Source organism: Gasterosteus aculeatus, chromosome 12 (assembly GCF_964276395.1).
Source record: "Gasterosteus aculeatus chromosome 12, fGasAcu3.hap1.1, whole genome shotgun sequence".
In the NCBI taxonomy this organism is placed as follows: domain Eukaryota; kingdom Metazoa; phylum Chordata; class Actinopteri; order Perciformes; family Gasterosteidae; genus Gasterosteus; species Gasterosteus aculeatus.
The window spans coordinates 819,012-831,591 of record NC_135700.1 but is presented as its reverse complement, the minus strand read 5'-3'; positions in this window follow the sequence as shown (position 1 = coordinate 831,591).

Below are 12,580 nucleotides of genomic sequence, written 5' to 3'. Positions count from 1 at the left end.
CATGCTGTAGTGTCCCTCCCGTGCTGTAGTGTCCCTCCCTTGTTGTAGTATCTCTCCCATGCTGTACTGTCCCTCCCGTGCTGTAGTGTCCCTCCCGTGCTGTAGTGTCCCTCCCGTGCTGTAGTGTCCCTCCCATGCTGTAGTGTCTCTCCCATGCTGTAGTGTCTCTCCCATGCTGTAGTGTCCCTCCCATGCTGTAGTGTCTCTCCCATGCTGTAGTGTCCCTCCCATGCTGTAGTGTCCCTCCCGTGCTGTAGTGTCCCTCCCGTGCTGTAGTGTCCCTCCCATGCTGTATTGTCCCTCCCATGCTGTAGTGTCTCTCCCGTGCTGTAGTGTCTCTCCCATGCTGTAGTGTCCCTCCCGTGTTGTAGTGTCTCTCCCATGCTGTAGTGTCCCTCCCGTGTTGTAGTGTCTCTCCCATGCTGTAGTGTCCCTCCCATGCTGTAGTGTCTCTCCCATGCTGTAGTGTCCCTCCCATGCTGTAGTGTCTCTCCCATGCTGTAGTGTCTCTCCCGTGCTGTAGTGTCCCTCCCGTGTTGTAGTGTCTCTCCCATGCTGTAGTGTCCCTCCCGTGTTGTAGTGTCTCTCCCATGCTGTAGTGTCCCTCCCATGCTGTAGTGTCTCTCCCATGCTGTAGTGTCCCTCCCATGCTGTAGTGTCTCTCCCATGCTGTAGTGTCTCTCCCGTGCTGTAGTGTCCCTCCCGTGCTGTAGTGTCCCTCCCGTGCTCTAGTGTCCCTCCCGTGTTGTAGTGTCTCTCCCATGCTGTACTGTCCCTCCCATGCTGTAGTGTCCCTCCCCTGCTGTAGTGTCCCTCCCTTGTTGTAGTGTCTATCCCATGCTGTACTGTCCCTCCCATGCTGTAGTGTCCCTCCCGTGCTGTAGTGTCCCTCCCGTGCTGTAGTGTCCCTCCCATGCTGTAGTGTCTCTCCCATGCTGTAGTGTCCCTCCCATGCTGTAGTGTCTCTCCCATGCTGTAGTGTCCCTCCCATGCTGTAGTGTCCCTCCCGTGCTGTAGTGTCCCTCCCGTGCTGTACTGTCCCTCCCATGCTGTACTGTCCCTCCCGTGCTGTAGTGTCCCTCCCGTGCTGTAGTGTCCCTCCCGTGCTGTAGTGTCCCTCCCGTGCTGTAGTGTCCCTCCCGTGCTGTAGTGTCCCTCCCATGCTGTAGTGTCCCTCCCGTGTTGTAGTGTCTCTCCCATGCTGTACTGTCCCTCCCATGCTGTAGTGTCCCTCCCGTGCTGTAGTGTCCCTCCCTTGTTGTAGTATCTCTCCCATGCTGTACTGTCCCTCCCGTGCTGTAGTGTCCCTCCCGTGCTGTAGTGTCCCTCCCGTGCTGTAGTGTCCCTCCCATGCTGTAGTGTCTCTCCCATGCTGTAGTGTCTCTCCCATGCTGTAGTGTCCCTCCCGTGCTGTAGTGTCCCTCCCGTGCTGTACTGTCCCTCCCATGCTGTAGTGTCCCTCCCATGCTGTAGTGTCCCTCCCATGCTGTACTGTCCCTCCCATGCTGTAGTGTCTCTCCCATGCTGTACTGTCCCTCCCGTGTTGTAGTGTCTCTCCCATGCTGTAGTGTCCCTCCCATGCTGTAGTGTCTCTCCCATGCTGTAGTGTCCCTCCCGTGTTGTAGTGTCTCTCCCATGCTGTACTGTCCCTCCCATGCTGTAGTGTCCCTCCCGTGTTGTAGTGTCCCTCCCGTGTTGTACTGTCCCTCCCGTGCTGTAGTGTCCCTCCCATGCTGTATTGTCCCTCCCATGCTGTAGTGTCCCTCCCATGCTGTAGTCTCTCTCCCATGCTGTAGTGTCCCTCCCGTGTTGTAGTGTCTCTCCCATGCTGTAGTGTCCCTCCCATGCTGTAGTGTCTCTCCCATGCTGTAGTGTCCCTCCCATGCTGTAGTGTCTCTCCCATGCTGTAGTGTCTCTCCCGTGTTGTAGTGTCTCTCCCGTGCTGTAGTGTCCCTTCCATGCTGTAGTATCCCTCCCGTGCTGTACTGTCCCTCCCATGCTGTAGTGTCCCTCCCATGCTGTACTGTCCCTCCCATGCTGTAGTGTCTCTCCTATGCTGTAGTGTCTATCCCGTGTTGTAGTGTCTCTCCCATGCTATAGTGTCCCTCCAATGCTGTAGTGTCTCTCCCATGCTGTAGTGTCCCTCCCGTGTTGTAGTGTCTCTCCCATGCTGTACTGTCCCTCCCATGCTGTAGTGTCCCTCCCGTGTTGTAGTGTCCCTCCCGTGTTGTACTGTCCCTCCCATGCTGTAGTGTCTCTCCCATGCTGTACTGTCCCTCCCATGCTGTAGTGTTCCTCCCGTGTTGTAGTGTCTCTCCCATGCTGTACTGTCCCTCCCGTGCTGTAGTGTCCCTCCCGTGTTGTAGTGTCCCTCCCGTGTTGTACTCTCCCTCCCATGCTGTAGTGTCCCTCCCATGCTGTATTGTCCCTCCCATGCTGTAGTGTCCCTCCCATGCTGTAGTGTCTCTCCCATGCTGTAGTGTCCCTCCCATGCTGTAGTGTCTCTCCCATGCTGTAGTGTCCCTCCCGTGTTGTAGTGTCTCTCCCATGCTGTAGTGTCCCTCCCATGCTGTAGTGTCTCTCCCATGCTGTAGTGTCTCTCCCGTGCTGTAGTGTCCCTCCCGTGTTGTAGTGTCCCTTCCTTGCTGTAGTGTCTCTCCCATGCTGTAATGTCCCTCCCATGCTGTAGTGTCTCTCCCATGCTGTAGTGTCTCTCCCGTGCTGTAGTGTCCCTCCCGTGTTGTACTGTCCCTCCCATGCTGTAGTGTCCCTCCCATGCTGTAGTGTCTCTCCCATGCTGTAGTGTCTCTCCCGTGCTGTAGTGTCCCTCCCGTGTTGTAGTGTCTCTCCCATGCTGTAGTGTCCCTCCCATGCTGTAGTGTCTCTCCCATGCTGTAGTGTCTCTCCCGTGCTGTAGTGTCCCTCCCGTGTTGTAGTGTCCCTTCCATGCTGTAGTGTCTCTCCCATGCTGTAGTGTCCCTCCCATGCTGTAGTGTCTCTCCCATGCTGTAGTGTCCCTCCCATGCTGTAGTGTCTCTCCCATGCTGTAGTGTCCCTCCCGTGTTGTAGTGTCTCTCCCATGCTGTAGTGTCCCTCCCATGCTGTAGTGTCTCTCCCATGCTGTAGTGTCCCTCCCATGCTGTAGTGTCCCTCCCGTGCTGTAGTGTCCCTCCCGTGCTGTAGTGTCCCTCCCGTGTTGTAGTGTCTCTCCCATGCTGTAGTGTCCCTCCCATGCTGTAGTGTCTCTCCCATGCTGTAGTGTCTCTCCCGTGCTGTAGTGTCCCTCCCGTGTTGTAGTGTCCCTTCCATGCTGTAGTGTCTCTCCCATGCTGTAGTGTCTCTCCCATGCTGTAGTGTCCCTCCCATGCTGTAGTGTCTCTCCCATGCTGTAGTGTCTCTCCCGTGCTGTAGTGTCCCTCCCGTGTTGTAGTGTCTGTCCCATGCTGTAGTGTCCCTCCCATGCTGTAGTGTCTCTCCCATGCTGTAGTGTCTCTCCCGTGCTGTAGTGTCCCTCCCGTGTTGTAGTGTCCCTTCCATGCTGTAGTGTCTCTCCCATGCTGTAGTGTCCCTCCCATGCTGTAGTGTCTCTCCCATGCTGTAGTGTCCCTCCCATGCTGTAGTGTCTCTCCCATGCTGTAGTGTCCCTCCCGTGTTGTAGTGTCTCTCCCATGCTGTAGTGTCCCTCCCATGCTGTAGTGTCTCTCCCATGCTGTAGTGTCCCTCCCATGCTGTAGTGTCCCTCCCGTGCTGTAGTGTCCCTCCCGTGCTGTAGTGTCCCTTCCGTGCTGTAGTGTCCCTCCCGTGCTGTACTGTCCCTCCCGTGCTGTAGTGTCCCTCCCATGCTGTATTGTCCCTCCCATGCTGTAGTGTCCCTCCCATGCTGTAGTCTCTCTCCCATGCTGTAGTGTCCCTCCCGTGTTGTAGTGTCTCTCCCATGCTGTAGTGTCCCTCCCGTGTTGTAGTGTCTCTCCCATGCTGTAGTGTCCCTCCCATGCTGTAGTGTCTCTCCCATGCTGTAGTGTCTCTCCCGTGTTGTAGTGTCCCTTCCATGCTGTAGTATCCCTCCCGTGCTGTACTGTCCCTCCCATGCTGTAGTGTCCCTCCCATGCTGTAGTGTCTCTCCCATGCTGTAGTGTCCCTCCCGTGTTGTAGTGTCTCTCCCATGCTATAGTGTCCCTCCAATGCTGTAGTGTCTCTCCCATGCTGTAGTGTCCCTCCCGTGTTGTAGTGTCTCTCCCATGCTGTACTGTCCCTCCCATGCTGTAGTGTCCCTCCCGTGTTGTAGTGTCCCTCCCGTGTTGTACTGTCCCTCCCATGCTGTAGTGTCTCTCCCATGCTGTAGTGTCCCTCCCGTGTTGTAGTGTCTCTCCCATGCTGTAGTGTCCCTCCCATGCTGTAGTGTCTCTCCCATGCTGTAGTGTCTCTCCCGTGCTGTAGTGTCCCTCCCGTGTTGTAGTGTCCCTTCCATGCTGTAGTGTCTCTCCCATGCTGTAGTGTCCCTCCCATGCTGTAGTGTCTCTCCCATGCTGTAGTGTCTCTCCCGTGCTGTAGTGTCCCTCCCGTGTTGTAGTGTCTCTCCCATGCTGTAGTGTCCCTCCCATGCTGTAGTGTCTCTCCCATGCTGTAGTGTCTCTCCCGTGCTGTAGTGTCCCTCCCGTGTTGTAGTGTCCCTTCCATGCTGTAGTGTCTCTCCCATGCTGTAGTGTCCCTCCCATGCTGTAGTGTCTCTCCCATGCTGTAGTGTCCCTCCCATGCTGTAGTGTCTCTCCCATGCTGTAGTGTCCCTCCCGTGTTGTAGTGTCTCTCCCATGCTGTAGTGTCCCTCCCATGCTGTAGTGTCTCTCCCATGCTGTAGTGTCCCTCCCATGCTGTAGTGTCCCTCCCGTGCTGTAGTGTCCCTCCCGTGCTGTAGTGTCCCTTCCGTGCTGTAGTGTCCCTCCCGTGCTGTACTGTCCCTCCCATGCTGTAGTGTCTCTCCCATGCTGTAGTGTCCCTCCCATGCTGTAGTGTCCCTTCCATGCTGTAGTGTCCCTCCCGTGCTGTACTGTCCCTCCCATGCTGTAGTGTCCCTCCCATGCTGTAGTGTCTCTCCCATGCTGTAGTGTCCCTCCCGTGTTGTAGTGTCTCTCCCATGCTGTAGTGTCCCTCCCATGCTGTAGTGTCTCTCCCATGCTGTAGTGTCCCTCCCGTGTTGTAGTGTCTCTCCCATGCTGTACTGTCCCTCCCATGCTGTAGTGTCCCTCCCGTGTTGTAGTGTCCCTCCCGTGTTGTACTGTCCCTCCCGTGCTGTAGTGTCCCTCCCATGCTGTATTGTCCCTCCCATGCTGTAGTGTCCCTCCCATGCTGTAGTCTCTCTCCCATGCTGTAGTGTCCCTCCCGTGTTGTAGTGTCTCTCCCATGCTGTAGTGTCCCTCCCGTGTTGTAGTGTCTCTCCCATGCTGTAGTGTCCCTCCCATGCTGTAGTGTCTCTCCCATGCTATAGTGTCTCTCCCGTGTTGTAGTGTCTCTCCCGTGCTGTAGTGTCCCTTCCATGCTGTAGTATCCCTCCCGTGCTGTACTGTCCCTCCCATGCTGTAGTGTCCCTCCCATGCTGTACTGTCCCTCCCATGCTGTAGTGTCTCTCCCATGCTGTAGTGTCCCTCCCGTGTTGTAGTGTCTCTCCCATGCTATAGTGTCCCTCCAATGCTGTAGTGTCTCTCCCATGCTGTAGTGTCCCTCCCGTGTTGTAGTGTCTCTCCCATGCTGTACTGTCCCTCCCATGCTGTAGTGTCCCTCCCGTGTTGTAGTGTCCCTCCCGTGTTGTACTGTCCCTCCCATGCTGTAGTGTCTCTCCCATGCTGTACTGTCCCTCCCATGCTGTAGTGTTCCTCCCGTGTTGTAGTGTCTCTCCCATGCTGTACTGTCCCTCCCATGCTGTAGTGTCCCTCCCGTGTTGTAGTGTCCCTCCCGTGTTGTACTGTCCCTCCCATGCTGTAGTGTCCCTCCCATGCTGTATTGTCCCTCCCATGCTGTAGTGTCCCTCCCATGCTGTAGTGTCTCTCCCATGCTGTAGTGTCCCTCCCATGCTGTAGTGTCTCTCCCATGCTGTAGTGTCCCTCCCGTGTTGTAGTGTCTCTCCCATGCTGTAGTGTCCCTCCCATGCTGTAGTGTCTCTCCCATGCTGTAGTGTCTCTCCCGTGCTGTAGTGTCCCTCCCGTGTTGTAGTGTCCCTTCCATGCTGTAGTGTCTCTCCCATGCTGTAGTGTCCCTCCCATGCTGTAGTGTCTCTCCCATGCTGTAGTGTCTCTCCCGTGCTGTAGTGTCCCTCCCGTGTTGTAGTGTCTCCCATGCTGTAGTGTCCCTCCCATGCTGTAGTGTCTCTCCCATGCTGTAGTGTCTCTCCCGTGCTGTAGTGTCCCTCCCGTGTTGTACTGTCCCTCCCATGCTGTAGTGTCTCTCCCATGCTGTAGTGTCCCTCCCATGCTGTAGTGTCCCTTCCATGCTGTAGTGTCCCTCCCGTGCTGTACTGTCCCTCCCATGCTGTAGTGTCCCTCACATGCTGTACTGTCCCTCCCATGCTGTAGTGTCTCTCCCATGCTGTAGTGTCCCTCCCGTGTTGTAGTGTCTCTCCCATGCTGTACTGTCCCTTCCATGCTGTAGTGTCCCTCCCGTGTTGTAGTGTCCCTCCCGTGTTGTAGTGTCCCTCCCGTGCTGTAGTGTCCCTCCCATGCTGTATTGTCCCTCCCATGCTGTAGTGTCTCTCCCATGCTGTAGTGTCTCTCCCGTGCTGTATTGTCCCTCCCGTGTTGTAGTGTCCCTCCCATGCTGTAGTGTCCCTCCCGTGCTGTAGTGTCCCTCCCGTGCTGTAGTGTCCCTCCCGTGCTGTAGTGTCCCTCCCGTGCTGTAGTGTCCCTCCCGTGCTGTAGTGTCTCTCCCGTGCTGTAGTGTCCCTCCCGTGCTGTAGTGTCTCTCCCATGCTGTAGTGTCCCTCCCATGCTGTAGTGTCTCTCCCATGCTGTAGTGTCTCTCCCATGCTGTAGTGTCCCTCCCGTGTTGTAGTGTCTCTCCCATGCTGTAGTGTCCCTCCCATGCTGTAGTGTCTCTCCCATGCTGTAGTGTCTCTCCCGTGCTGTAGTGTCCCTCCCGTGTTGTAGTGTCCCTTCCATGCTGTAGTGTCTCTCCCATGCTGTAGTGTCCCTCCCATGCTGTAGTGTCTCTCCCATGCTGTAGTGTCCCTCCCATGCTGTAGTGTCTCTCCCATGCTGTAGTGTCCCTCCCGTGTTGTAGTGTCTCTCCCATGCTGTAGTGTCCCTCCCATGCTGTAGTGTCTCTCCCATGCTGTAGTGTCCCTCCCATGCTGTAGTGTCCCTCCCGTGCTGTAGTGTCCCTCCCGTGCTGTAGTGTCCCTTCCGTGCTGTAGTGTCCCTCCCGTGCTGTACTGTCCCTCCCATGCTGTAGTGTCTCTCCCATGCTGTAGTGTCCCTCCCATGCTGTAGTGTCCCTTCCATGCTGTAGTGTCCCTCCCGTGCTGTACTGTCCCTCCCATGCTGTAGTGTCCCTCCCATGCTGTACTGTCCCTCCCATGCTGTAGTGTCTCTCCCATGCTGTAGTGTCCCTCCCGTGTTGTAGTGTCTCTCCCATGCTGTAGTGTCCCTCCCATGCTGTAGTGTCTCTCCCATGCTGTAGTGTCCCTCCCGTGTTGTAGTGTCTCTCCCATGCTGTACTGTCCCTCCCATGCTGTAGTGTCCCTCCCGTGTTGTAGTGTCTCTCCCGTGTTGTACTGTCCCTCCCGTGCTGTAGTGTCCCTCCCATGCTGTATTGTCCCTCCCATGCTGTAGTGTCCCTCCCATGCTGTAGTCTCTCTCCCATGCTGTAGTGTCCCTCCCGTGTTGTAGTGTCTCTCCCATGCTGTAGTGTCCCTCCCGTGTTGTAGTGTCTCTCCCATGCTGTAGTGTCCCTCCCATGCTGTAGTGTCTCTCCCATGCTGTAGTGTCCCTCCCATGCTGTAGTGTCTCTCCCATGCTGTAGTTTCTCTCCCGTGCTGTAGTGTCCCTCCCGTGCTGTAGTGTCCCTCCCGTGCTCTAGTGTCCCTCCCGTGTTGTAGTGTCTCTCCCATGCTGTACTGTCCCTCCCATGCTGTAGTGTCCCTCCCGTGCTGTAGTGTCCCTCCCTTGTTGTAGTGTCTCTCCCATGCTGTACTGTCCCTCCCATGCTGTAGTGTCCCTCCCATGCTGTAGTGTCCCTCCCGTGCTGTAGTGTCCCTCCCGTGCTGTAGTGTCCCTCCCATGCTGTAGTGTCTCTCCCATGCTGTAGTGTCCCTCCCATGCTGTAGTGTCTCTCCCATGCTGTAGTGTCCCTCCCATGCTGTAGTGTCCCTCCCGTGCTGTAGTGTCCCTCCCGTGCTGTACTGTCCCTCCCATGCTGTACTGTCCCTCCCGTGCTGTAGTGTCCCTCCCATGCTGTAGTGTCCCTCCCGTGCTGTAGTGTCCCTCCCGTGCTGTAGTGTCCCTCCCGTGCTGTAGTGTCCCTCCCGTGCTGTAGTGTCCCTCCCATGCTGTAGTGTCCCTCCCGTGTTGTAGTGTCTCTCCCATGCTGTACTGTCCCTCCCATGCTGTAGTGTCCCTCCCGTGCTGTAGTGTCCCTCCCTTGTTGTAGTATCTCTCCCATGCTGTACTGTCCCTCCCGTGCTGTAGTGTCCCTCCCGTGCTGTAGTGTCCCTCCCGTGCTGTAGTGTCCCTCCCATGCTGTAGTGTCTCTCCCATGCTGTAGTGTCTCTCCCATGCTGTAGTGTCCCTCCCGTGCTGTAGTGTCCCTCCCGTGCTGTAGTGTCCCTCCCGTGCTGTACTGTCCCTCCCATGCTGTAGTGTCCCTCCCATGCTGTAGTGTCCCTCCCATGCTGTAGTGTCTCTCCCATGCTGTAGTGTCCCTCCCATGCTGTAGTGTCCCTCCCGTGCTGTAGTGTCCCTTCCATGCTGTAGTGTCCCTCCCGTGCTGTACTGTCCCTCCCATGCTGTAGTGTCCCTCCCATGCTGTAGTGTCTCTCCCATGCTGTAGTGTCTCTCCCATGCTGTAGTGTCCCTCCCGTGCTGTACTGTCCCTCCCATGCTGTAGTGTCCCTCCCATGCTGTACTGTCCCTCCCTTGCTGTAGTGTCTCTCCCATGCTGTAGTGTCCCTCCCGTGTTGTAGTGTCTCTCCCATGCTGTACTGTCCCTTCCATGCTGTAGTGTCCCTCCCGTGTTGTAGTGTCCCTCCCGTGTTGTAGTGTCCCTCCCGTGCTGTAGTGTCCCTCCCATGCTGTATTGTCCCTCCCATGCTGTAGTGTCTCTCCCATGCTGTAGTGTCTCTCCCGTGCTGTATTGTCCCTCCCGTGTTGTAGTGTCCCTCCCATGCTGTAGTGTCCCTCCCATGCTGTAGTGTCCCTCCCGTGCTGTAGTGTCTCTCCCATGCTGTAGTGTCTCTCCCGTGCTGTAGTGTCCCTCCCGTGTTGTAGTGTCCCTCCCGTGCTGTAGTGTCCCTCCCGTGCTGTAGTGTCCCTCCCGTGCTGTAGTGTCCCTCCCGTGCTGTAGTGTCCCTCCCGTGCTGTAGTGTCTCTCCCGTGCTGTAGTGTCTCTCCCATGCTGTAGTGTCCCTCCCGTGCTGTAGTGTCTCTCCCATGCTGTAGTGTCTCTCCCGTGCTGTAGTGTCCCTCCCGTGTTGTAGTGTCTCTCCCATGCTGTAGTGTCCCTCCCATGCTGTAGTGTCTCTCCCATGCTGTAGTGTCTCTCCCGTGCTGTAGTGTCCCTCCCGTGTTGTAGTGTCCCTTCCATGCTGTAGTGTCTCTCCCATGCTGTAGTGTCCCTCCCATGCTGTAGTGTCTCTCCCATGCTGTAGTGTCCCTCCCATGCTGTAGTGTCTCTCCCATGCTGTAGTGTCCCTCCCGTGTTGTAGTGTCTCTCCCATGCTGTAGTGTCCCTCCCATGCTGTAGTGTCTCTCCCATGCTGTAGTGTCCCTCCCATGCTGTAGTGTCCCTCCCGTGCTGTAGTGTCCCTCCCGTGCTGTAGTGTCCCTTCCGTGCTGTAGTGTCCCTCCCGTGCTGTACTGTCCCTCCCATGCTGTAGTGTCTCTCCCATGCTGTAGTGTCCCTCCCATGCTGTAGTGTCCCTTCCATGCTGTAGTGTCCCTCCCGTGCTGTACTGTCCCTCCCATGCTGTAGTGTCCCTCCCATGCTGTACTGTCCCTCCCATGCTGTAGTGTCTCTCCCATGCTGTAGTGTCCCTCCCGTGTTGTAGTGTCTCTCCCATGCTGTAGTGTCCCTCCCATGCTGTAGTGTCTCTCCCATGCTGTAGTGTCCCTCCCGTGTTGTAGTGTCTCTCCCATGCTGTACTGTCCCTCCCATGCTGTAGTGTCCCTCCCGTGTTGTAGTGTCTCTCCCGTGTTGTACTGTCCCTCCCGTGCTGTAGTGTCCCTCCCATGCTGTATTGTCCCTCCCATGCTGTAGTGTCCCTCCCATGCTGTAGTCTCTCTCCCATGCTGTAGTGTCCCTCCCGTGTTGTAGTGTCTCTCCCATGCTGTAGTGTCCCTCCCGTGTTGTAGTGTCTCTCCCATGCTGTAGTGTCCCTCCCATGCTGTAGTGTCTCTCCCATGCTGTAGTGTCCCTCCCGTGCTGTAGTGTCTCTCCCATGCTGTAGTGTCTCTCCCGTGCTGTAGTGTCCCTCCCGTGCTGTAGTGTCCCTCCCGTGCTCTAGTGTCCCTCCCGTGTTGTAGTGTCTCTCCCTTGCTGTACTGTCCCTCCCATGCTGTAGTGTCCCTCCCGTGCTGTAGTGTCCCTCCCGTGCTGTACTGTCCCTCCCATGCTGTACTGTCCCTCCCGTGCTGTAGTGTCCCTCCTATGCTGTAGTGTCCCTCCCGTGCTGTAGTGTCCCTCCCGTGCTGTAGTGTCCCTCCCGTGCTGTAGTGTCCCTCCCATGCTGTAGTGTCCCTCCCGTGTTGTAGTGTCTCTCCCATGCTGTACTGTCCCTCCCATGCTGTAGTGTCCCTCCCGTGCTGTAGTGTCCCTCCCTTAATGTAGTATCTCTCCCATGCTGTACTGTCCCTCCCGTGCTGTAGTGTCCCTCCCGTGCTGTAGTGTCCCTCCCGTGCTGTAGTGTCCCTCCCATGCTGTAGTGTCTCTCCCATGCTGTAGTGTCTCTCCCATGCTGTAGTGTCCCTCCCATGCTGTAGTGTCCCTCCCGTGCTGTAGTGTCCCTCCCGTGCTGTACTGTCCCTCCCATGCTGTAGTGTCCCTCCCATGCTGTAGTGTCCCTCCCATGCTGTAGTGTCTCTCCCATGCTGTAGTGTCCCTCCCATGCTGTAGTGTCCCTCCCGTGCTGTAGTGTCCCTTCCATGCTGTAGTGTCCCTCCCGTGCTGTACTGTCCCTCCCATGCTGTAGTGTCCCTCCCATGCTGTACTGTCCCTCCCATGCTGTAGTGTCTCTCCCATGCTGTAGTGTCCCTCCCGTGTTGTAGTGTCTCTCCCATGCTATAGTGTCCCTCCAATGCTGTAGTGTCTCTCCCATGCTGTAGTGTCCCTCCCGTGTTGTAGTGTCTCTCCCATGCTATAGTGTCCCTCCAATGCTGTAGTGTCCCTTCCATGCTGTACTGTCCCTCCCGTGTTGTAGTGTCCCTCCCGTGTTGTACTGTCCCTCCCATGCTGTAGTGTCTCTCCCATGCTGTACTGTCCCTCCCATGCTGTAGTGTTCCTCCCGTGTTGTAGTGTCTCTCCCATGCTGTACTGTCCCTCCCATGCTGTAGTGTCCCTCCCGTGTTGTAGTGTCCCTCCCGTGTTGTACTGTCCCTCCCATGCTGTAGTGTCCCTCCCATGCTGTATTGTCCCTCCCATGCTGTAGTGTCCCTCCCATGCTGTAGTGTCTCTCCCATGCTGTAGTGTCCCTCCCATGCTGTAGTGTCTCTCCCATGCTGTAGTGTCCCTCCCGTGTTGTAGTGTCTCTCCCATGCTGTAGTGTCCCTCCCATGCTGTAGTGTCTCTCCCATGCTGTAGTGTCCCTCCCGTGTTGTAGTGTCTCTCCCATGCTATAGTGTCCCTCCAATGCTGTAGTGTCCCTTCCATGCTGTACTGTCCCTCCCGTGTTGTAGTGTCCCTCCCGTGTTGTACTGTCCCTCCCATGCTGTAGTGTCTCTCCCATGCTGTACTGTCCCTCCCATGCTGTAGTGTTCCTCCCGTGTTGTAGTGTCTCTCCCATGCTGTAGTGTCCCTCCCATGCTGTAGTGTCTCTCCCATGCTGTAGTGTCCCTCCCGTGTTGTAGTGTCTCTCCCATGCTGTAGTGTCCCTCCCATGCTGTAGTGTCTCTCCCATGCTGTAGTGTCTCTCCCGTGCTGTAGTGTCCCTCCCATGCTGTAGTGTCTCTCCCATGCTGTAGTGTCCCTCCCGTGTTGTAGTGTCTCTCCCATGCTGTAATGTCCCTCCCATGCTGTAGTGTCTCTCCCATGCTGTAGTGTCCCTCCCATGCTGTAGTGTCTCTCCCATGCTGTAGTGTCTCTCCCGTGTTGTAGTGTCTCTCCCGTGCTGTAGTGTCCCTTCCATGCTGTAGTATCCCTCCCGTGCTGTACTGTCCCTCCCATG